Source organism: Panthera onca, chromosome B4 (genome assembly GCF_046562875.1).
Source record: "Panthera onca isolate mPanOnc1 chromosome B4, mPanOnc1 haplotype 2, whole genome shotgun sequence".
Lineage (NCBI taxonomy): Eukaryota > Metazoa > Chordata > Mammalia > Carnivora > Felidae > Panthera > Panthera onca.
The window spans coordinates 139,223,757-139,247,887 of NC_138345.1; positions in this window are offsets into that span (position 1 = coordinate 139,223,757).

Consider the following 24,131-nt stretch of genomic DNA (forward strand, 5'->3'; position numbering starts at 1 on the left):
GAGAGAGAGAGAAACAGAGAGAGGAGAGACAGAATCCCAAGCAGGCTCCAGACTGTTGCCCCATGCGGGGCTCGAACTCACGAACTGTGAGATCATTATGATGACCTGAGCTGAAATCAAGAGTCGGATGTGCCTCCGACGGAGCCCCCCCAGGTGTCCCTTGTTCGTCTTAGGTCATCAGGGACTCAGGCCTGATTTTAGGTTTCGAGTTTCGTACTTTGTTGGGGGGCCTGCTCCAGCTTCGGCCCCACCCGGTGGGGTGCGAGCTGGTCCTCCCTCTCTGGCACACCCGCCCCGCCCCAGCCCTGCGGTCCGCGGGTTCTCCAAGGATTTCGTCTCCCTGCACGGGAGAGGGGGGTAGGGCAGGGGGTAGTCTTTTAATGAAGGGAATTTCTGAAAGTCTGTTCAGAGCACGGGAAGATGAGGGGCACCTGGCCTTTGCAGACCCCCCCAGAGTCAGCACAGGCCTAGTCAGTTCCCACTGACAGGACCCCCAGGGGAGCCCCTCCCTGCAGCCCTGGGGCCTCACATCTGCTCTAGGGCCTTCCCAGCCCCGGCGTTCTGAGGGAGGGGCCAGCATCGCAAGGTGGCCCACAGGAGCCTCCTCTTTATGGAGGAAAGCCCACTGGGGCAAGAGCTCAGATCTGCCCTGAGGTGAGGGGCCAGGGGCCGCAGAGGTCCCGGGGACAGTGGGGACACACCAGAATCAGTGCCTTGAAGCCTCTCAGGGGAAACTCACCACGAGCATCCGCCTGTGGCCTTTGTATTTGCTGCGAGCTGCAACTCTCACCTGCCTCTTCGCGAAAGCACCCCCGGGGAGGGGGGGTGGTCTGGGGACACGGGGACAAAGCCTTACGTGGGGGCAGAGCTCTCCTCCCCACGTGCTCTCAAATGTCCTCCTGAAATGGCTTCCGTTATCTGCAGGGTCTGTCGAGGAAAGTGAGTCCCAGGGAGGCTGAGCAAGCTGTCAAAGGTCCCGGGACTCTTTTGTGGCACATCTGGGACATGCAGAAAATTCTGGAAGCGGTGACATTCAGGGCTGGGGGCTCAGGGCCACGCAGCTCACAAGTGGGGAGCGCTGGTCTGGTTTCCTAGTGGCCACACGGACACAAGCATGTTCATTCAACCGGATTGTCCTTACTGGGGGGGAGGGGCACAAAGCCCTTCACTTGGGCCGGGAGTTGTGATGTCGCTGGTCCCACACTCTCCACCCGCCATGGGGAGCCAAGTGCAGAAGATGCCAGAGCGAGTCACGTGGGTGGCGGCCCCTGAACGGGCCCCACCGACAACCCTTCTCCCCGAGGCAGGGATGGGGTCTGGGGCCGGAAGCCTCCCCGCACGTAGGCGTCCCACCGGCAGCTGATCGATGCTTCCTGGGCGTCCCTCCAACAGAACACTTAGACCCTTTTAAGGCGTCCTGGGGCGATGCCCTGGGGCCCGTCCCTGCAAATCCCCGACACCTGCCAAGGACCCCTCACAGCTGCTAATTGAAAAGCGCTGGAGGTTAATGGCAGGGCCTGGCACCATGGGGCTGCAAGCCAACTCTCAAGCGATGGGGAGGGAGACCTTCTGGAAGCTTCTGTTTTCATCTGCTCGGGTAACTCTCTGCTCACGAGCGAGTGGAGGGGTGGATCCTTTCCCCTCGTGAACTGGCGTTGCCCCTCAGCCATCGCTGTGACGGTGTCGGGCATCTTACGGCAGGTCTGCAGCCTGCCCAGGACTGACCCCCCCGTGCAGGCGGCCTCCCTGCCCGTCTTGCTCAGCGCTGGCCCCCAGGCGTTTGATTCTCCATCGAATAGCTCCTTTCTGTCTCTGAACTTCTCATGGTGTTTGGGTTCTGGGAGTTTCAAGGCCTGGGCTCTGCCTCTCTGTGCGCACAGGCCCAAGCCAGCAGCCGCCTCCTTAGACAGCAGAACTCGAGCCACCCTGGGGGGGTGTCCTTTCTCGGGACCCTCGCTCTTCCTAGGGGGTCCTTCTGTCTGGGTGCTTTGACCTCGGCCCCAGCCACCCCCAAGCTCCCTCCTGGTTGCCCACCCCTCCCCACCTGCCGGCTAATGTGACCTGATCTGCTCACGCCTGTCACCGGCTCACTTCCTACCACTCCCGAAACCCAAAGTCTCTTCTTTACCACCTGCGGGTGCCCCCGAAAGTCGGCTCTGCCAGGAGCTGCCCGGAACCTGGTCCGTGTAGTGTCCCGACTCACCACAGGGTCCCGGGTGCCAGAGGAGCCCCCGCAAATCACTTGCCCCGTATACGAAGGGGTGAATGAGCGAACGCGAACGAGGGACGTTCCCTGCCCTGCTTTATCCCAGGACAGAAGGAGAGGCTTAATGGAGGCTCCTCGCCATGAAATCCACACACACACACACACACACACACACTTGAGGCCACAGACAGCGATTTTCAAGCCAAAGAGCCCGTTGGGGCTCCACCCTCTCCGGCCGAGGGCGACTATTCCTTCCTGTCCTGGCTGAGGCCAGACCCACCGGGTGGAGAAGCAGTTGGATGGAATTTCTTCCTGAAATCTGTACCTTGGAAATTCTTGCACCAACTGTGACGTGAGGGAGAGGTACTGATTCAAAAGTGAGAAAGGAATCATTCTCTGTATCAGGTGATGAAAGAAACGCAGAGCGGATGCAGGGTCGGGGCGAGGAGCCCGTGCGCCTTTCTGCGAAGGTGACCCTTTATCCAGGATGTAAGTGAACAGGGGAGCGAGCCCTGAGGGTATCTTAGGGACTCGCGTTCCTGGGGAGGGCAGGCAGCATGTGCAAAGGCCCTGAGACAGGCACGTGTTTGGTGAGGAGGGGGCAGAGCATCGAGGCCCAGCTGCTGTGGGTGACGGGCAGGGAGGGTGAGGGGAAGGCAGGGAGGAGGAGGGGAGGGCGAGGGGAGGGCAGGGAGGGCAGGGAGGGCCTGGGGCGGGTGAGGACCACGCAGTCGGCTCCACGGCATCCACATGGGTCTAAGCTCTTCCTCCATGTTTGCTCTGCGTCCTGCGGAACATTCTCCGTTTTCGGCATCTTTCCCCTTCTGCTCTTACTAAACCCGGACTGATATGTCTGTGAACTGGCATTTTTCCCCATGTCTTAACCACAAATCCCTCTCAGATGATCATCTGCCCGCGGTAACGCTTGCCCCGTTTGATCGAAACCGCCTCCCCTTCCGTTCCCTGGGGGGTCAAGTGCGTGGCCCTTTTCAGGTCAGTGCCGGTCCAGCCGCGATGCCCCGGGCCTCCCGCAGGAGGGGGACACAGCGGGACAGGACGGGCAGGCCCTGCTCTCCTGGCGCTCCCACTGGAAGGGGGAGACAGAAGCATTCGCGTGGGTCAGAGGGAGTTCCGTTGGGTGTAGACAGGATCCGATGCCAGAGGAAAGTGGAGTTGGGGGGTGGGTGCCGCACGTTGAGGGGGTGCTGGCTTCTGTGCGAGGTCACGGCGGCCTTCCTGGGCTCGGGATGCAAGCTGGGTCTGAGTTCTGCGGAGGGTCCATCCCTCAAACACCCGGAAAGCAATCGGGCAAGTTCCCCGACCGCATGGAGGGAGCCTCACCGGCACGAGGGTCTGAGAAAGAGAGAAAAGCAGGCGCCGCATGGAAACAGCATTTATTTAATCAGCGGGTACAAAGCCCCCGACCTGAGCAGCAGCCCCGGCAGGTGGAAACAGGGAGGGGGTGGGGCAAAGGGAGACATCGTTATCATGCTTTCACAGGAAGGAGACAATACGTACGGTTTTGTTCTTGAGGCTGATTCGGAAGGGGTTCAGGCCGTGGCTTCTTCACGAGATGGGCTCTAGCAGAGGGAAAATCAGCCCGGATAAGAGTGGTTCTCCTGCTCCAGAGGCACGGTATTCGTTCACGCTGTGCCACATGTTTCCGCTTTTCCTTTTTCCGCTGTTCGCCTGTCTTTGCGTGGGCGCCAGATCTCTCCAGACCTGCAGCTGGCTCAGGGCCCCGGCGGCTCTCCAGGGGCCCCTCTCGGGCCCCATGTGCACAGTGCTTACGTCTGCAGTCCCCGCCCCCCCCCAGGAGCCCCAGCAGGGGGACCGAACCCCGTCGGGCGGCTCTCCGCCTCGGGTGCCCCACTTGGTGTGGCTTGTCCGCATCGCAGACACGCTCTGTCCCCTCGACGGGTTTTCTGCCACAGGCGCCCCTGCAATGTCAGAAAGCACTCTCTAATGTCCGGTTCAACCTGCCACTTACGGAGAAGGTGGGTCACAAACAAATACACCTCGAGCACACTTTTCTCTTGGGTTTGCCCTCAGCTGAGTTAAAGTTAGCAAATGTTTACTGAGGTCCCACCACGTGTCCCCAGGTGTCCCCGGAGGACTGAGCCCAGTGGAGGTTTCCTTGAATCAGAGACTCAGAGGTGAAGGCAGACGGTGCGGAACCCTGGACGGCAGGTCAGACGGGGTCAGGGGCCTGGCCTCCACTCTGCACCCTGCACATCGCAGTGGGGGGCGGGGGGTGGGCGGCAGAAAAGCCAAGAGCCAGGAGAATAGCCCCACCGTCAGGCAAGGCAGGGGAGCGGAGGGGAGGCCCGGAGGCCACCTTCTCTTCCATTGTCTTGTCCGCACAGGTCAGCGTCAGAATCACGCACGGAGGACCACCGGGCCTGGGGAGGACCGGGAGTCACGTACGGATGCCCGTGTCCACGATGTGCTGATGGCTCTGGCTGCCCCACCCAGCCAGGAACGGCAGGGAGCAGGTGCCACTCCGATCAGGGAAGGCCTCACGCCCCGCCCACACCAGGCGAGGGGCTACGCTCACCCCTGTCAGCACCTCCTGAGCACATTGTGTCCCGGTGGGGTCCCCGAGTCAGGGTGTATTAGCCGACTCGGAAGAGGCTGTCTGCCTTGAGGACCCTGTTCTGCTTTCGTCGGCACAGCCACTGAGGCACAAAGCTCCTGTCGAGGGGCGCCTGGGGGGCTCAGTCGGTTAAGCGGCCGACTTTGGCTCAGGTCATGATCTCACATTTTGGGAGTTCGAGCCCCGCGTCGGGCTCTGCGCTGACGGCTCAGAGCCTAGAACCTGCTTCGGATTCTGCACCTCCCTCTCTCTCTGCCCCTCCCCTCTGTCTGTCTCTCAAATATAAATAAACATTTTAAAAAAGTGTTAAAACAGACAAACAAACAAAAACGCTCTGGTGTGTGTCAGACTGAGACTCAGCTGTCATCCTGGCCAGGATGTGCCCCAGGCCAGGCCCCAGGACGGAGGGCCCATCACGTCCCTTCGCGACTTCCAGCAGCTTCAGAGTGCGGCCCTCTGTCGCCGGTCCGGGGCCGGCTCTGCATGTGGAGCTTCTACGAGGGACACGTGTCTCCATCACAAAGTGACCTCCCTGAGCTGACGGCCGCTGTGCTCCCACGAGCGAGCTGAACGCAGCCGGCATCCGGGGGTGGGAGTCAACCCCTGCCGCCCTGACCCCAGACAAGGTCAGCCGTGGGGAGGGCCGCTCAGGGGACCGAAGCAGCCGGATGGTTTCTTCAACCTTCCCGGGAAATGTGGCTCTCCAGCAAACCCTCTCCCGTCATCTGTTATTCTGGGTCGCAGGGAGTGATTTGCATGTCATTGTCACCTGCTCAGGCGGGACAGTTATCGCAGACGGCCACCGAGTCCGCGGGCTCCCTCCTGCCCACCCGGAAGACAGCCGGCCGGCTGAGCTCTGACTGCTCAGCTTTCAGAAGGAAATAAAAGAACAAAACAAACCAGCTCGTGTTTCTGATTCTAGATAATGGCTTTTCAAAGCTTCCCAGAAACCACCTCTCCACCTTTCCTTCTCCCAGGTGAGAACACACAGAATCACAGACCCTGCAGCACAGTCGATACTCTTGGGTCCCACGCGGGGGACCGAGGACGGAGCCGGAAACGTTGGGAAAGTGGGTTTCCAGAGATGTATTTCACCTTGCGGAACACCGTCCCCCGTGCCCTGCCGCAGGCCTGGCAGGTGATCAAATGCCTCTTCTCTGCGCTGAGGGCCCCTCCGGCCCCTGCTCGGTCGGCCTGGTGTCAGACTGAGGGACTCGGCCGTCAGCCAGCGACCCTGTGATGCTGTTGCGGTGGGGGGCGGGGTTGGGACAACCGCGTGCCCCCCGCGGCCTGGCCAGCTACAGTCTGGATCTTTGAAAGTCTGTGCCGAGGACAGACTTAGAAAGATCCAGGTTTCAGGATCAGTTGGAAAATGCGAAATAATATTTTGTCATAGATTTCTGGTTAAGACCCGACCTAACGGAAAGTGTAAGGACACCAGTTAGAGCCTGGGCTCTCCAACTGGCAGATTTAACCCCCCTCCACTCTCCCCCCATGGGATGTTGCAACATCAGGTTGGTCTCAGTTTCGTCCCCATCCTTCACACAGCCCTGCATCCACGCTCATCCACCCCATTGCCGACTCTCCATCAGAGGCTCAGCATGGTCCCCACGCTGCCCTCAGGGCACCCTCCCTGCTGTCCAGGAACGGGGCTCATCGCTGCCAACCGCTGTGTCTCCTCACCACCCTCGGGCCACGTTCCTCCTCCGTCCGTGGCCCAGAGTCAGTGGCAGGAGGGCGCCCGGCAGAGCGACCAGCCCTCTTCAGAAGAGGCGGGAGGAGAACTGGAACCTGCTTTGACGGCCCCACGTCACCTTGCCTCCAGCGCCCAGCCTGCTGTTGATGGAAACTGAGCCTTTGCTCCCCTAATGTTTACTGACTTCACTTCCTGTGCCAAACAGGATACAAGCTTCTGCTCAGAGACATTCTTTCTGGACTCGGAGCCGTGCACCTGCTGGCCTCTGATGTCACCGGGGCGGAGCGTCTGCTCTCCCGACCCCAAGGCGTAGAGGCACACAGGTGCTGCCTGGTTCCAGAACCACACGTCGGGAAGATGATGGGCTTTGGAACCGGACCCCGTGTCACAGAGCTTTCCAAAGTCACACAGCTAATCGCTTCTCTAAGTGTTTCTCCTTCCCCAGAAAATAGGGACCAGACACTCATGTTAGGGTCAGCGGGGGAATGGGATGTGATAATGTTTGAAACCCAAACCCCTGGGATTTCTGCCCAGGAGAGAAGACGGAACAGGGCCTCAGGGTCCTCTGATGCTGCTTCAGACACAGGAGGTTGGGATTAAACGCACATTAAATGTAAGAAGCACAGATGGGGTTGAAAAGGGAAAGGAGAGTCCGTCACATGCCTGAAATACAGACGCACTTCCCAGCCAGAAATTAAGACCGATGGAGGTTCCTGGCCTACCACACAGCACTGACACACTCATGGGGGCCCAGGGAGGAGCACTGACACACTCACGGGGGCCCAGGGAGGAGCACTGACACACTCACGGGGGCCCAGGGAGGAGCACTAACACACTCATGGGGGCCCAGGGAGGAGCACTGACACACTCATCGGGGCCCAGGGAGGAGCACTGACACACTCATGGGGGCCCAGGGAGGAGCACTGACACACTCACCGGGGCGCAGGGAGGGGCACTGACACACTCATGGGGGCCCAGGGAGGAGCACTGACACACTCACCAGGGCCCAGGGAGGAGCACTGACACACTCACCGGGGCCTAGGGAGGAGCACTGACACACTCACGGGGGCCCAGGGAGGAGCACTGACACACTCACCAGGGCCCAGGGAGGAGCACTGACACACTCATGGGGGCCCAGGGAGGAGCACTGACACACTCATCGGGGCCCAGGGAGGAGCACTGACACACTCATGGGGGTCCGGGGTGGAACCAGCTGCAGCCCCGTGTGGAGACCGGCTTCCTGCACAACATACCATGTACCATGTCCTTTGTGAAAAGGGGCCTGTGGTTCACACCTGGTGCCCCGAACCCTCCTCTCAGAGGTCAGCTCTGGTCCCTGGGTGTCAATGGACACATGACATGTCGGTAAAACCAAACTTGAGCCTGTGCTGTTAGTGCACATGGAACCTGAACTTTCTGTTAGACGTGGTGTGGACACTCTGAGTGTCCTCATGTGCAGACACACACGGGACAAACACCGGACACACACACACACACACACACACACCTGCCCCAGGGCCCAGAGTGTGGAGCCAACAGTGTCCTAAGACAAACAGGTGCGAAACCCTGGACAACACAGAACAGGCCTTGAGGATGAGAAATGCAGATTAGTTTCAGAAATCCCCCCAGGAAACTAAAGACACAGGGTAATCCCAGATAGACCTGGAAACAAAAATACTCACGCTGCACTAGGCGACACGGAGAAGGCCACACCAAGCATGAAAAGAACCCTAAAGAGCAGCATGAGTTTGCTTCTGGTTATGAGGGGACGGATGATGTAGACCAACATCCCATCAGAAACAACCGGAAAGGCAGGGCAAAACATTTTAAAATCACTGAGACTGGGGCGCCTGGGTGGCTCAGTCAGTTACGCCTCTGACTCTCGATTTCAGCCCAGGGCATGATCTCACGGCTCGTGAGATTGAGCCCCGTGTCTGGCTCTGCTTTGAGCGTGGGATCAGCTTGGGATTCTCTCTCTCCCTCTCCCAGTCCCTCCCCTTCTCTCACTCTCTCTCTCAACATAAATCAGTAAACTTAAAAAATAAAATCACATTGACCACATAGAATAGATATCAAGTGAGAGAAGAGTTATGGTACCACGATGTGGAGAAAACGCACAGAGGGGACCCTGGCAGGTGAGGCCAACCTCTTCTCTAGATGAGCAATGGCCAACCTTCTGTGATGACGAACGTGTTCCGCATTCCCTCTGTCCAACGTGGTAGCCTGGAGCTACCCAACACTTCTGTGGCTGAAAGACCTAATTCCAGACTTCGTTTAATTTTGTGTTTTTAATTTTTTTTTGATTTATTTATTTTGAGACAGAGAGTGTGAGCGTGTGCCAGCAGGGGAGGGGCAGAGGGAGAGGGAGAGAGAGAGAGAGAGAGAGAGAGAGAATCCCAAGCAGGCTCCTGGGACTGTTACGAGGAACCTTCCAGAAGGCTCGAACCCACGAACTGCGAGATCATGACCCGAGCCGAAATCAAGAGTTGGACGCTTAATCCACTGAGCCTCCCGAGTGCCCTTGGACTTTGTTTGATTTCAGTTAATTTAAATTTGGATACCTACGTGTAACTCCTGGCCACCGTATTGGAGAGCACAGCTCCAAGTGGGTGAGATGCTGAGAGACGGACGGGGGTTTTAGCCGACCCTGGAATGTGAGGAGGGGGCAAAACGTGGACATGAACATCCAGAGCCCACTCAGGATGAGGGCGAAATGGACATTGTGACGAGCCGCTAAGCCCCCCTCTGGGACCAAGGCCAGGGGTCCGCAAAGGCTAGCCCCTTCGCCAAGCCTGGCCCAGCGTCTGCTTTCGTAGATAAAGTTTCACTGGAAGGCAGCCACGCCCATTTGTTACACAGAGCGGCTGCTTCACACAGCGGCAGCACAGTTGAGTGGTTGTGACAGAGACCATATGGGCCGCACAGCCCGAAATATTTATTCTCTGGCACCTTAGAGACAAAGCCTGTCAACCTCTAAGGAAAACAGCATGAGGTTGGCTTCTGGTTACGATGGACCAGATGATGTAGACCAAGGCTCCCCAGCTTCCTGAGCATTCGCTGGTGGCGGGACCCAGGTGAATTGCTCTCGGCCGGGGGAGCCGCTGTGCCCAGGGCTTCAGGGGCTCCTTGGAGCAGTGTGGACTCACTGCTGGTTGATGCAGAGTAAAGACTCGGCCCCTCGTCTGAGCTGAGGACACCTGTAGTTGTGGGTCCCCTCCATGGGACCAGCCTCGTGTGGACACCTGCAGTTGTGGGTCCCCCCCCATGGGACCAGCTGAGGCTTTATATAGCCGCCATTCCAGTTCAGCCTCCACTCTGCCCCAGTCTGCTTCTCTGGTGCTGGAAGTACTGTTCCCAAGAACACAGTCTAACAAAACTCCACACAACCTGTGCCTCAGCGTCAGTCTCCTGAGGAGTCTGCCAAAGAAAGGGGTCGGGAAACTCCCCCAAATTTGGGCTAGTGGCCAAGAAGGATACACCACAGGTGGGAGAGTCATCTGGGAAGAGAGGGCCCTAAAAATAAAGGACTCCAGGTTTGCACTTGCCTTGACTATGTGTTGTGAGATTACTGGTGTCTCTAGCCTGGCCACTGGCCAGAGACCAATATCATCCCATCCTAGAAGAAGAAGGCAAAGTTATCCGGAGCATCAAATAGTCTCTACAATTTTCCAAATCCCTTGGCCAGCATTTACTACAAATAAACAGGTACAGGAGATGACAACACGACTCCAAACCAAAGAAATGAAGCAGGGACATGCCCACAGAGGGTTCAGATACTGAATTATCACATCATCTTTTGAATAAATATGTGTGGTGTGCCCAAGGAAATAAAAGACAAAACTAATATGTATGTAGAAAATGGGCACCTAATAAGAGAAAAATCAAGAATTAAAAAATAAGCCAAGGGATGAACAATTTAATGGAAGGGTTTAATTCAAAATCAGTCGTAGCTGAAGAGATAATTACAACACTGGAAGGCAGGTCAGAAGAAAATATTCAGAAATGTGCTTAGTGACAAAGGTACTTCAAAAAAACAGAAAATCAATAAGAGGCATGTGGGACGCGGTGTAAACGTTCAACATATGAGTAAGGGAAGTCCCAGGAGAAGGGGAAAAAGAATATTGTATGGGACCAATACATATCACCATATTTCATGGGAAAAAATAAGGGTAAGGATTTTCCAAACATGACTGTAAATATCAAATCATACTCAACATGAAATGGAGGCAGAATAAATAAAAAGAAAATCACCATTAATTACAATATAAAAGACTTCTGAAAATCCAAGACTGTCTTAAATCTAAATCAATCAATCAACCAGATCTCCTTCAAAGAAACAACACTCAACTGACAGCCAATTCATCAAGAGGAAAATGGAAGCCAAAAGCTAATGGAAATATTATCCAAGTGTTGAAGTGATAAATTAATAACAAAAAGGTAACTAGGAAATCATCACATGTGTGGAAATCAAATAAGACACTTGTACGTAACTTTTTAGCCAAAAGAATCAAGAAGAAAATATTTTCAGCTGAGTGCTAATGAAAATAATACACATAATGGACGTTATGAGATCAAAGCCAAATTAATGCTTTAGTGGAAATAACTTTTATTAAAGGGAAATTTGAGGAGAGAAAGTATACATTTGTCAATGCAGGGGTTAGAACGTGTTCTGTGTAATAACATTTTGGCTTGACTGACATTTAATTATTCACACTATGCTTTGGGAGGTCTTCATTCGTGCTTGTCACATGGGCCCTGCACACACTGTGGATGGCCAGATGTGCGATAACAATGGCATCGTAGTGACAGGTGGGTACAGCACCTTTTCAATGACAGCTTCTGGGTCCTTGGATACCCATAGGGGAAAAAACACTTCGATCTCCTACCTCACATAATTATACAAAAACCAATCCCAGACGTATTTCGAGTTTAGATATGAAAAAAGTAAACTTAGATATGAACGCTAAATCTCTAAAACTTATGAAATGTATCATAAGGAATTTCTGAATGAGCTTGGTGTTGGAAAGATTTCTCAGTCTCGACACAGAAGGACTGACTGTAACGGAAGAAATAGATGAAGTGTTAGAACTTCTCTTTTTCAAAGGATTGAAAAGGTAAGTCATCAGGTGGGAGGAAAGTGTTTATTATCTAATCTCCTGACCTTGGAATAGGCAGAGGTTTATTTTATTTTAAAGTTTATTTATTTATTTGTTTGTTTTGAGGGGAGGGGCAGAGAGAGAGAGAGGGAGAGAGAATCCCAAGCAGGCCCTCGTGCTGTCAGCGCAGAGCCCAACGGGGGGCTCGAACTCACCAACCGGGAGATCATGACCTGAGCAGAAATCAGGAGCCAGACGCCTAAGCAACGGAGCGACCCAGGCACCCCGGAATAGGAAGAGATTTTATTAAAGATACAGAGATCATTAACAGAGAGAAGTGTTAGATCAGTAAGTTGTGCTCATTTGAAATTCATCACTCGAATTCATAGAAATTGTATCAATAAAAGGGCAAAATGCAGCCCTTAGCCACTTCACAAACAAGAATTTCCACAGGTAGAGGAGAGGAGTACACATTACGAAAAACTTAAACTATCCGACATTGGGGCAATTATAGAGCAACCAACTGCCGTTGCACGAAACAATACAAATGATCCTCAAGCCATTACGTTCAGGGTAAGAACCCAGACGCACGCACGCGTGGGCACATGTGTGTTAGAAACAGGGCAAAAGCAACCTGTGGCATCAGAATTCAAGACAACAGCTAGGCTTGGGGAAGAGGTACATCCTGGGACGGAGGGACGAGAGATTTCATGGGATGCTGGAAATGTTTCCACCCTCACGTGTAGGTACATGGATGTGTCTACAGGTGGTAATTTATGAAGTAATTACATTATGACATAAGCATCTGTGTGTGTGTGCGTGTGCACATGTGCGTGTGTGTATATGTCTTAATTTCATAAAGAAAGTCTTCCCTAACTCAAATGTGTGGACGGGGTTATGCAGATCTGGTGGTGAATTTGTCACCCATTATTTTAGGCAAGAAGAAAGAGATACTTATTAACTTAAACAATGAAAAGTATTATAAAACACTACATTACTGTACTTGGTTCACATATAAAAATGTTTACGTACAGAATTACATAAACATTGAATGTAAACCTACCCGGGACGGAAACTACTATCTGCCCGTCATAACAAGTTTGGTTGGAGGGACACTGTTGTATGTGGGTTTCAGGGCGATCAAAAGAAAATCAAGTCCCCAACTTCTTTGGTAGGAAGAGAGTGGTTAATATCTAATGATAAAGAATCAAAAATTGTAGGAAAAATGCATTACTTAATAGAGTAAGTCTCAAAAAGAAACAGCTAAAACAGATTCGGTGATTGCTTCTGGGAGCAGATAGAAACAGCATTGTCCCAGGGACGGCTTCATTTGTATAAGAGACTTGTAGAACTTTGCAGCTTTTTAAAAAACTTTTTTAAGGTTTACTTTTGAGAGAGAGAGACAGACAGAGCATGAGCAGAGAAGGGGCAGAAAGAGAGGGAGCAGGCTCCAAGCTCTGCTGTGAGATCATGACTTGAGCTGAAGACCGATGCCCCACCAACCGAACCACCTAGGCACCTCTCAAATTTTCTAGCTTTTAAAGCTCTACATGTGTAACTCTGATAAAAAATAAATATTTAGGGAATAAAATCTACAGCTATATCATACATGTACGTATATCAACGGAGTCTATTATGAGGGTGGCTAAAAGGAGGAAATATACCTTTGCCGTAGTAAATGCCCACCACGTTTTCTATCTAACAAGTTTCTGTAAACTTCCAGAGAATAGAGAAAGAGGGAGAGATCCTCTTTTCATTAAAATAGCTGGTGTAATTAAGATACCACTTGACAAGCAGGCACAACAAGAAAAACCTATACCCAAGCCCACCGTAAACAGATGAATAAATCCTAAATGATATTTAATATCAAGATCAACAAGGTATTAAAAATAATGCCTGGCAACCACACAGAGTTAATCACAGGAATATAAGAATGGTTAGAAAAACCTATCACCGGGCTTTTTACAGCCAGAGAATAAAGGAGAAGCTTTAATGACCTCACTAGACGCTGAAGAACAATTTGATGGGGGCCGATGCTCATTCCTGACAAAAACCACTTAGAAAACAGAGACAGTAATGAAACACTCTTATCTTGATAAAAAGTATTTACCAGAAAACTGAAGCAAGCATCATACTTAACAGTGGACATGAGTGATATTTTCTAAACATCAGCTCAGCAAGGAAGTCCACGATACATCACTGTTTAACACTGCGCAAAGGGTTCTAACAATGTAAAGATGAAAAAAAAAAAACGTAGCATGAGAAATATGGCATTATGTATATGAGAATGTTCTTTCCTACAAAAATGCACAAGCATAAACTGATAAATGGCTCAAAACGGTCATGAGAGCTCAGCTACCTGAGACCGAATATATCAACCGACAAAAATCAATAGTTTTTCCAGAACCAGCAACAACCAAATAGAAAATGTAATAGAAGAGAAAGGATTTTATTCACAGCCGAAATAATAATATAAAAAGAACTCCAGACCATAGTAACCTACTGGAAAAGTAAAAATTGGGGGTCCTCATGCAGGTGGGAGGTTGTGGATGTAGGGGGGTGGTGGGCACAGGGCAGGTGGCTTCTGTGGCTCAGCTGGAGGTGGCTCACCGAACACCTGCCTACTTTCCCTTGTCTGGAACTTACTGACAGACAGGCTGACACCCAAATGCGAGGGAAGGTGAGAAACGTCCAGGAGGAAAGGGGACGTGGTTTGGGACACTAATAAGTGTCTGCCACCCAGGACAGGCCTCCGTGTCCTCACACGTCCTTTCTCCTCAAGAATACACACCTTCCATCAACATCCCAGGCAAACGCCAATAGGTTTTGTGATAGAGCCTGAGGAGTTCATGCTCTGGTTCGAATGGACAGGACGTGTATGGGAACAGCCGGCACCGTTTTGAAAAGATACACAGCAGACATGAACGTGGTTGGGGGTTTGCCCGGCTGACGCGGCCCGAAGTAGGATCACGAAAGCGGTATGACATCAGAGTGTACAAACACGTGAGGCAGCGGGACAGGCATTCAGGGAGCAAACTGACGCATCAGGGAGTTTGCGCATAAAATTGCATTAACGTAATAACAGTGATGTTTCTGTGAAACAGAACGTCTAACTAATAAATGATGCTGGCATCGTTGATGATCCACTTGCTAAAAAGAAAGTATAGATGATGCATCACTTACAGTAAATGTAAATAGATTTCAGTTTGATTAAAAATGTAAGCCCGAAAAATATCGCTAATGATGTGTGGCGGGGAAAGCATTGCGATATGGGAGGATTAGAGGCCCCGTGGAAAGAGGTTGACAAATTCCCTGCGATAAATGACAAAAGTCACAAAGATAATGACAGATGCCGGAAGGACAAAAATATTTCCAGTGGCAAAAGCAAAAGATGAATATTCAGATTCTGCAAAGGGCCCACGCAAACCGACACAAAAAAGACAACCCAGTCGAAAATAGCCAAAGGATCTGAACTGTGGGTTTACTGAACGTGACATAAAATGGCCAATAAACACATGAGAAGATTTTGAAACAGAAACTAAAGGTGTTTTCGATGAGGGAGGAAGTATAAAAATCATAACGGGAAGTCTGGGGGGAGGATGTGCTGTCTTTGCATTTTGCCAGAAGGATGCGTTGATAAAGCTTTTTAAAAGGGCAATTTATCAGTCAATTGGAAGAATGATGCGTAGAGACTCTTTGATCCAAGACTTACCTTTTAGGAATCTTTGTAAAGGAAGGAGCAGCCTGCCCGCTTGACCCATGTGTGTGCATGTACAGAGAAGTTCTTGCAGCATTGTCTGTAAGAGCAAACTCACGAGAACAAATTAAATCACCATCAAGAGGGAAACAGGTAAGTTAATCATTGCGAACCCAATCAATGGACTCCTATAAATAGTAGTTAAACATTTTTGAGGTTGAACCCAGGGCCGGCTTGCAAAATCCGTAAGATACATTGCTAAGTGAAAAAAGTCATTGAAAGGGTATAAGGTGATCCCATTAAGTTTTATTCTTTTATTTTTTTATTTTTTAAATGTTTTTATTTATTTTTGAGAGAGAGAGAGAGAAAGAGAGAGAGAGAGAGAGAGAGAGAGAGCAGGGGAGGGGCAGAGAGAGAGGGAGACACAGAATCCAAAGCAGGCTCCAGGCTCTGAGCTGTCAGCACAGAGCCCGACGCGGGGCTGGAACTCACAGAGCGCGAGACTATGACCTAAGCCGAAGTCGGACTCTCAACCGACTGAGCCCCCCCGGGCGCCCCAAGGTGATCCCATTGATATTAGGATGTGCACACGCATGCGTGTGTGTGTGCACACACACACACACACAGGGACAGGGGAGGGATGTGGGGTGCTCCCCCACACCAAATGGAGCACTTTGATGGTATCTGGTCAGATACTTGAGTGCAAATAGGAGGTAAGGCACGAGTTGAAGGAGACATTTTAATTTTTCACGGTGCGTTTCTAGAATCCTTTTAAAATGGAAATGCATCAGTGTGTTAATAAATGTAAATAGTAATAGGTAAATGACACAAGTCAAGGGAATTAAGCACATCACCTGCTCCTTACTTCTTCCCTTTTCCTCTTAGAAGAAAAATCCCTGTCGGCCGTAGCATTTCCCACAACAAACCTCTCCCTCCTCACCCCTTCCCCACCCTAGGGATCCTGTCAACTACTGGGTACCCCCATATCTGTCCATTCCTGTCGCTTGCTATTGAGGGCAAGGAAGAGAGGGCTTAGAGCTGGGTCCATCAAAGGAACCTCCCTCAGCTCAAGCCCCACTGACCCTTGCCCCCCAGAGGCTGCCCCGGAACAAAGCAGGGTGTCTGCTTTGACAAAGACCGGCCAACCTGTTAGCATTGGGGATGTTTCTCCTCTGTGTTTCCCAAGGGGATATGGGGAGTCTTTATGCCCCCTTGGTGCCACCCCACTGACCCCAACCTTCAAAACCTCCCTTTACTGACGCCTGTGGGATTGAACTGGCCTGGCTGGTCTTCAGCTCTCTGATGGTTCTTTCTCTCTTTGGGAAAATTATCTAGATTCTTCTAGCAGCAGTTTAGAGTTTGAAGGTCCTTGGAATTATGCCAACTCTATCAGTAGTTATCAAGCAACTATAATGTGCCTGGAGCTGGGCTAGGCACCGTGGCTCAGACACCACTCGTCAAGATTCAGTCCCATGTTTTCACGTTTTCACAACGCTCGAGGAAGAAAATCGAATGTGCACACACGAAAAAACAAAGTCCTCAAAGAGCTGTTAAGTGCCTTGCCACGAGGGGCACAGTGATAAGTGATGAGGGTCCCTGAGATCTGTTTTAAAAACCACAGTGACGTGAAGGAGATGGAAACTCACCATCAAGGTAAATCCGGCTTCCCTAAGTTACTTACAGAGAGAATTAGGGCTAGCCTCTTAACCGTGTCAGCTTTGTCGCTTAGAAAAAAAGGGCTAAGTACTTTACTTCATCCACTTACAGTTTTCAGTGATTCTCAGATGAATAGACCAGACAATACGAATATTTATCTCCTTATGTAACAATCATAGTACACGGGATAAAACACAACTGAAATCCTTTAGACGCATAGCCGAGTTTGCGTGAAATAAAGGGAGATCCCTGGGGAACAGCAAGGTTTGCTAACACGTAAGCTTACACCAGTGTTTCTCTGGGGACATTTTCTAACTTACAGACTAAAATACTTTGTTTTAAGCCAAAAAGACAGTCTCGGGGTCCATTCAAGGGGGTGGGGGGATGTAAAAGTGACTCCTGAATAAATCCTAGAAACCCAAAGAATTGCACGCTTAGTAGAAACCTACTAGAAATAACTGGGTGCCTGGGTGGCTCAGTCGGTTAAGCGTCTGACTTCTGCTCAGGTCACAATCTCACAGTTTGTGAGTTCAAGTCCTGCATCAGGCTTTGTGCTGACAGCTTAGAGCCTGGAGCCTGCTTCAGATTCTGTGTCTCCCTCTCTTTCTGACCCTCCCCCTTGAGCGCTCTCTCTGTCTCTCTCTCCTTCAAAAATAAATATTAAAAAAAAATTTTTTTTAAATCCACCTGCCACCAAAGAGGGAGATGTGACCAATCTAAGCAGGACTTGGGAAAAAAAAAAATCAAACTATCATTTATAATATCTATATAACAATATAGATATTATACATCTAGTAGTAACCTGTAGTCACATTTATTAGCTGGTTTAGGAAACTCTAAGTGAAACAATAAAAGGTAGATCTTTGTTGGAAGTACCTATGAGAACTTATAGAAACAACCTAAATTTTCTCCATGAAAACCCTCTTTCTCTCAATTTGTCCATGTGATCTATACCAGATAAGCTTTACCAAACATGAGGTCACAATCTGCAATCCCAGAGCACTTTGGAAAGTGCCGGCCACCACCGTGGAGAAGAGCCCACACAAGTGTGGGCTTCAGCCACTGAAACTATAAAATAATAAAATTGTCAGAAACAAATTATAAATGTGCACGTGTAAGATATGCTAAAATTTAAAGGATGTAATTTAAAACACCAGAAAGGAATAGGATAATATTATTTTTTGGAAGATTTTTTTTTAAGTTTGCTTGTTTATTTTGAGACATAGAGAGGGAGCCAGGGAGGGGCAGGGAGAGAACCCCAAGCAGGCTCAAACCCACAAACCGTGAGATCATGACCTGAGCCAAAATCAATAGTCTGGTGTTCAAATGACTGAGCCACCCACAGGCATCCCAAGGGACAGGATAATATTAAAACAAAAGCAAAAACAAAAACAAAACAAAACACTGGAGAGATTTAGAAAAACAAACAAAAAAAGAGAAATTTTAGAAACAGTAAATATAGTTACAGAATTAAAACTCATTAAGATGTATTAAATATCCGGTTTGACACAGATAAGAGAGAATTATGGAAAGATACTCAAAGAAATTTCATATGGAACACCTAAAGAGAAAACTCTGGAATATACAAAAGAGTAAATCAAATAACAGAAGTTGAAATGGCAAGATTAAATGTAGTGTCACTGGATTTCCAAAAATAGAAAATAGGACGAGTGGCAGATAGTTTTTAACACAAAAATATGAGAAATTGATGCAGAGAGAAGCGATTGGGACATAAATTGATGTATATGTGGATGACTGCCAAACAAATATTGGTCACGTAAACAAAAATTTCAATGACTAATTATTAAGTCTGTCAGAGAAAGACAGATGTCATATGTTGTCACTCATATGTCACTCATTGAGAAACTTAACAGAAGTCCATGGGAGAGGGGAAGGGAAAAACATAGTTACAAACTGACAGGGAGTCAAACCATAAGAGACCCTTAAATACAGAGAACAAATTGAGGGCTGATTGGAGGGGAACGGGGGGGCCAGAGGGAAATGGGTGATGGGCATTGAGGAGGGCACCTGTTGGGATGAGCACTGGGTGTTGTATGTAAGCAATGAATCATGGGAATCTACTCTTGAAGCCAAAAGCACACTGTATACACTGTATGTTAGCCAACTTGACAATAAATTATATTAAAAAACAAAAAACAAAAAACATGTGGTAGGATTAAAGCACAAGAAAATTAACACAACACTTGGGAAGGGAGTTAGCTGGAATTAAGCTGCTGTAAAGTTTCTGTGTTATTTAACATGAGGGTAGCGGAATTAAAAAAATTTCAGACTTGGTCACAGGTATACATGAGTGAAAGCCTTTAATTTTAAACACGGTGGAGGACGTAATGGATTTCAAAAAACTCGTATTGGACGAAATTGTCAAAGCAGCAACTGAGAGTGTCAGGATCAAAAAAAAAGCACAAAATACGGGGGAAATGAATCCAACATTTTCAATAGAATAAATGCAAACGGGCTAAACTCACAGGTTCAAGACAGAGAGGTTGAAATCCTATTACAAATGTCTAGGGGAATAATATTTATGAGGGACACATTTAAACCCATGCATATGCCAAAAAGTAAAAAAAAAAAAAAAAAAAAAAAAAAAAAAAAATCATGATAGCATTCCAGACCGAATAGAAAACAAACAGTAACACTGCATTCAACAATATAGTCTGCCTCTTTTTCACATGCTGGGACGTGGTTGCCCCCTTCTCAAATGTCCAAAGATTAAAATCCAAGCAATTTATCTGAACACAAAGGAATTTGTCTATTAAATTAAAAAAAAAACTGCAAAAACTAGAAAAGCCCTACATTATACGAATTTGAATAATGTGCATCTAAATAATCTCAAGTCAAAAAAAAAACAAACCTCGAAGTAGGAATTAGAGAATATTTTGGCTATTAAGATACAACCTGCCAAATCTTGCAGGATGGACCTGAGGTCATGCCCAGAGGGAGAGTTAAGCCCTGAACACATATTCTAGAAATGAAGAAAGGTCAATTTTAAGAAGCAGACACTTAAAAGAAGAGAAAAGTAAAGATCCAGTAGAGGAAAAACCAATAGTAACAGAACAGTTTTAAAAACCAACAACTTTATTTTGATACATTTTTAAATGTAATATCTCCCCCAATGTGTAACGTATCATACAGACTCCAAAAGAAAAAGGAGGCTTGTCTATGTCACAGCCGTGACAGGGACTAAATCAGGAGTCAAACAGGCACGACAGGAATTTCTGCATTTGGTCAGCATCTACGACCTCCTGAAAGACCTTACCTCCCAGGTAATAGCAGGAAAAGCCTGCACAGACAATTACTACATTTCCTAATGAGAAGAATGGAGAGCAGTGGGTAAAATCTTCGTGAGTGATTTCCAGAGAGAGGTAAGTCGTACACGGGTCCACAGGGAGCCCAGCAGGTTTCATACCTGTATGCCTGCTCTGAGTGTGGAGAGGGTCCCATAAATCAAAGACTTTCAAGGAATGAGGACATGGCAGTTCAGTCTGGAATGTCAATGTGGCCTGGCAAGGGAAGTATAGATAGACGATAGATAGATAGATAGATAGATAGATAGATAGATAGATATAGTAGATAGATAATAGATGATAGATAAAGTGATGATAGATAGATAGATAAGAGATAGATGCAGTGCATAAGGGGATTGAGTATTTCAGAACAATAACAGAAATTCTAAAAAGGATGAAATAAAATTCTAGACTGAAAAATACAAATCTGAAAAATTTTTATTTTTTTCTTATTTATTAAAAAAATTATTTTTGAGAGAGAGAGAGAGACAGAGCACAAGCAGAGCGACAGAGGGAGACACAGAATCCGAAGTAGGCACCAGGCTCCGAGCTGTCAGCACAGAGCCCAACGTGGGGCTCGAACTCACAGACTGTGAGATCACGATCTGAGCCGAAGTTGGACACTTAACCGACTGAGCCACCCAGGGACCCCTGAACATTTTTTAAAAAAATTACAGAGGCTTAACTCAGACGGAGACTGAGGAAGAAACTATCAGTGAAGTTGAAGATAGGCCAGTATAAATTATCCCACACGAAGCAGAGAGGAAAAATACTGAAGAAAAAATGGGGCAAAGTGTCAGTGACGTGTGGCATAGGGACACCTACCCAATCTACCTGATGCCGGAGTAGGAAAGGAGGAGACCGTAAAATATTGGAATAAATTCTTGCTGGACTGTTTTTCCCCAATTTGATAAAAAGGAAAACCACTCCACAGGTACTCGGAGTTCAAGGAAGAGCAGGGTATCGATACAATCAGAGACCAGTCACTGCAAACTTCAGATCCAGAGACAAACAATAACAGTGGCCAAGACCGGGGGTGGGGGGTGGGGAGGGGAGGCTGCCAAGTCCCACAGAGCAAGCACATCTGGGGACAGTCACTGACTGGTCACCAGGGGCAGCACAACCCAGCAGGAGGCACGCACTCCGTCTTTAGAAGGAAACCCTGTGTCCCGTGAGGGCATAAGGTGGAAACCCAAGACGAGGACGGCGACACCGCGGTCCACGGTGCCAGAAAAACCACAGAAATACCAACCTGAAGGGAAGCTTTGCCAGACGGGAGCCCAAGTCAACAAGAAGGAGAGAAGAATCCAGGAAATCTACGGGCAAATGTAAAAGATGGGTTGTTGACCGTCTGAAGTGAGGTGATAGGAGTGTGGTATCGTGTGCAGGAGAACCTACGGCCGTGAGACAAGAGTGGGAGGGGGTGAACAGACGCGTTTACGGTTCTTACTATTTCCAGCGTGTGTACTAAAGTTTTTACACTGGAGTTCACACTGTAATACAAGGCAGCCTCTGAGAGATTAAGAATTCCTGTTGTAATCCCTAGAGAAACACGAAAAATGCAGGCATTTAGCCAACAGCCAATAGAGGAGGACGGACAGACTGCAAACTTGCATGATCAGTGGAGAGGGAAGCAGGCACAGAGAGCGCACAGGGTCAGTACGAGTCAGGAGCCTCATTCGGGACTGCCGTCTGGCCACGCTTCTAATCACACCAACTATAAATGGTCTAGAGCTTTTCCAAAGGACCGATTGCTGTAGAACTTGTGGTCCCACCATTTACAACAAGAAAACTGGAAAAATTATACATCAACCGTTTTCAGACAACAGGGGGGCATGGGACTGCCGGGCAATTGAAAAAGGGAAGCAAATCAGGAGAACTCCGTGCTCACCCAGGATTTCTGCCTGGAGGAAATTTCTAGACCCTGGTGCCGGGCAGGGGATCCCACCCCGAAGCCAGAAGCAATGAGGAGATGGCCCCACTGGGGCCAAGGTGCCTGGAACACGGAGGGCAGGCCAGGGTGAGGAGGGGGTCACTACCTGAGAAAAATCCAGAAATCTGCATGGACGACCCCTGAGACGCTGGCTGATATCAGTCTGCAGGTGGGGCTCTAGCTGACGGGTCAAGGAGGAAGTGCTGGAAAGGAGGTCGTAACACAAGGGGAAGCCAATGTTACAGGAATGAAAAGAGGAAGGAACCAAATTCTCATTATTCACAGACAATGTTGTGAGATACATAAATAACCAAAGGAATCCACAGACAAGTTATGAGAATGAACTCGCGGTTACAAGGCGTGAGAGCCATGAAGAACATCAACGCGTTTTTGTGGGCTGAAAACAACAACAGAAACGGCAACTACAAACCAATAAAACCGACAAGACACCAGGAATACATTTAGCCAAAGGCACACAAACGATGGGAAAAAAACCTAAATCCTGGTGGCGGCACCCAGGTGAGACACAGGTGCAGCCAGGTGCGTGTGCTCAGAGGCGGGCTCCACATGGAGCCCACGTCCCTTCCCCAGACCACCCACGGAGAGGCAGGGAGCCCCTCGAAAGCCCTTCCAGGGTCCCTCGCCAGCTGTTTCCAGCTGATTCCCACCTTCTGTGGGGGAGCAAAGCGCTCACGTCGTCCGAGATGTTTTGCCACATCTCATAGAACAATTTGCTACAAAGACCGCCTGAGTACGACCACAGACCACGTGCTTTTGGCAAACCACAGAGGAAGTCTAGATACCAGAAACAATTGTGGGAAAACGTCATTATGATTTTTATGGTGAATAACACATGTTTTAAATGTTTAATTAATTAATTAATTTTTTTTTTTTTTTTTTGAGAGAGAGAGAGAGAGTGATCGGGGGAGGGACAGAGAATCCGAAGCAGGTTCCACGCTCCTAGCTGTCAGCGCAGAGCCCGACGTGGGGCTCGTACTCATGAACCGTGAGATCACGACCTGAGCTGAAGTCAGACGCTCAGCCTCCTGAGCCACCCAAGTGCCCCGAATAACGCATTTTTACATGTGTCTTGAACCGCACAGTTCGTGAAGGAAAATACAAATGAATTCCATGGAAGTAAGCATCAAAACCTTCTCTTTAAAAAGACGCCATAAAAACAAAGTTAAGCCACCACGGGCCACAGTCTGGAAGCAAGTATGGCCGCGTGGGTGACTGACGAAAGATCAGAAAGAATCTCGGCTGCACAGAGAACCCCCGCCGATCGAGAACAAAGAACCGCAGTAGAAAATCGGGCAAAAGATACGGAAAAGCATTTCATGGTAAAGGAGCCCAGGATTTTGCATAAACGCACGAAAAAAGGATCCAAGTCTCTAGCAATCAGGGAAAGGCTGAGCATCACCTGTGAGTTACCTGGGTGCCCCCCAGACTCTCCTGCTGGAACCCCAGTGCTGAGTGTGACGGTGTCCGGACCTGGGGCCCCTGGGAGGTCCTGAGGTCATGAGAGCGCTGCCCTCACGGTGGGGTTCTTGTCCTGACAGGCCCCCCGGCCCCTCCCGCCACACGAGGACAGCCTGGAGGTGGCAACCTGCAAATGGAAGGGGGTCTCACCATGAACCCGACCAGGCTGCCGCCCTGCTCCTGGACTCCCGGCCTCCAGGGCAACGAGAAAGAAATCTCTGTTATCTACAAGCTGCCCGGGCCGTGCTGCTCCGGGGGCCTAAGGCAGAACCCATCCGGAAAACTAAAAGTTTATACACCCCCGCGGGTCGGGGAAGATTTGAAGCAATGGGACGCACCGACTCCTGGCAGCTGTGTGACTGCACCACTGTGTGGGAGTAAACTTGTCAAGAGCTGGCAAATTGGAGATGCTGTAATCCCACAACCTTTGGACACGTGACCGGGGACCCCATACTAGATCGGTCACC